The sequence below is a fragment of the Charadrius vociferus genome, unplaced genomic scaffold (genome assembly GCF_000708025.1).
Source record: "Charadrius vociferus isolate BGI_N301 unplaced genomic scaffold, ASM70802v2 scaffold76, whole genome shotgun sequence".
Lineage (NCBI taxonomy): Eukaryota > Metazoa > Chordata > Aves > Charadriiformes > Charadriidae > Charadrius > Charadrius vociferus.
Window position 1 is genome coordinate 593,979 of NW_009648779.1, and position 1,965 is coordinate 595,943.

The 1,965-nt window shown below is 56.7% G+C and overlaps 1 protein-coding gene across 1 annotated transcript in view; it reads left to right on the forward strand.

Moving 5' to 3' along the window:
- SIM1 (single-minded family bHLH transcription factor 1) overlaps positions 1-1,965 on the forward strand; it is a 57,829-nt gene that overhangs the window by 9,202 nt on the left and 46,662 nt on the right. The gene's annotated exons all lie outside the window — the stretch shown is intronic.

The following is a 1,965-nucleotide window of genomic DNA, read 5'->3' on the forward strand; positions in this document are numbered from 1 at the left end:
TTCCCTGAAAGCTGTGCAAGATTTGCCAGCTCCTTGCTGATTTCGGGGGGTGGAGGTGACCCGCCGTCCTGGTGTCTGGCTCCCCCCGGGGAGGGGAAGAGGTGCCTGCGGAACCTTCAGCGCATCCTCCGCGGGTGCCCCCGCTCCGGAGGGCGCAAGGGAGGAGTGAAGCCCCGGGGACCAGGAAAAAGTCACCGGGTCTACGTTAATTGGCGTGGAGGAATTAACGGGAGGGAGCCTGTTTCTGGCTGGCATCCCTGATACACGCCGGCGCTGCGGGATGGGGGCCAGGCCAGAGCGATGCCCCTGCCTTTGCAGGGCTGTGAAGTTGAGGAGGAAAGAGAGAAGTGTAGGAGCGGTGGAGAGACAATTTGGCTTGGAGATGTGGACGAGGAAAGCAGAAGAGAGGGAAAGGCGGGCACGAGCGGGGCGCATCCCTGTGCCGCCCCGGGGGTGGCGAGGGCGGGCGAGGGCCGCCGTGGGATGCCCCGTTCAAACAACGCGGGGGAAATCGTTAGCTTTGTTTAGACCGGCAAACACCCAGGTGAAGCCAGTCAATAGCGAGGGATGCCCGCGGCTGCCTGCTGTCGCCACCTCGTCTGTTTGCCTCGAAATCGCCGGAAAACGGGGTCTTGCCTTCCCCGAGCCCGCCCTGCGGGAGGGAGGCCTCGCCGGCTCGGCTCTCACCTCCCCCGGGCCATCCGCACCCCAGCCATCAATCAGGATTTGTATTTTTTTTCCCTCCCTTTTACTTTATCTTAGCGTCTGTGCCTGCCAGGCTGAGCCTTATTTCATGCCACAGGCATAAAAGGTTTTAACTGCCCCGTTTAAAATATTTCAGCAATAACAGGCATCGCCCATAAATAGTTTTACTCCGGTGGAGTAATTTCCACCTGACTTTTATTCCTCCTCACTTTGCATAGGAGAAAACTACCGGCGTCTGAAACGTTAGACAGGTCCGGAGAGATTCATTTCTGGAGGGGGCTGTTTGGAGGCAGATCGTACCTTGCGCAGAGAGACCAATCCCGCCTGCCAGAGCAGCGGGGAGGAGGGATGTGAACCCCGGAGCCCCGGCTCTGTGGGGCAGGAGGGAAGCCGGTCCGTGCCGTCGGACAGTGACCCGCCTGGGCCGCCCCACAAGCGCCTTACCGTAGCCGTGAAACCGCGCTCGGCTTAGCGCCAGGTAGTTTGCTTTTCGTGGGCTTGAGTGGGGATCACTAAAGAGGAAAGTGTTTTAACACGGGGCTCGGGAAGAGCTGAAGGAGTCGCACACAGTCGCTCCTCTCTCCCACCCCGAAGAGGTAATTACAAACCTTCCAGGTGAAAGGACGGTGGCCCCGAAAACAGAAAGAGGCAGGAGGTCACAAATCAAACTGGGAGATGATCTCTGGCGAGCAGAGGGGCTGAGCCCGTCCTTATCACTCCCCCTCCAAAGCCTGATGGCTAATTAGCCGGCAGGTTGTGGTCGAGCTCTGCCTTCTGCAGGGCAGCGCTCAGGTGCGGGCAGGACCCAGCCGCAGCGCTGGCCCGGCCGCCCCCGAGAGGTTTCTCTGCCCAGACACTGTCGTGCCACGTTAACCGCATCCTTCTCTCGACATCAAAGGCTTCCCCCAACACACCCCTTTTCTTTCATTTTAAATAGCTCCCAGGGTTGTCCAGGATCCCTCCGGTGACATTAGGAGAAAGGCGCTTTCCCCGAAGTTCAAGGAGCCAGTTCCCAGTAGCCGAAGGCAGCAGCAAAAAGCCCTTTTATCTGGCACGCTATTTCACTTAGATGTTAGGAATGAATTTAACAGTTAACTCAAAATGAGAGTTTTGCTATTTTTCTTTCGCGGGAGTTAGGTCTTAAAAAAAAAAAATCTACAAAAGAAGCTTCTCTGTGCAACGAAATCATGTCTGGTTTTCTAAAGATTATATCTATACATGTTCTAGAGCGAATACAAGCAAAAAATTGGGGGGGGGGGG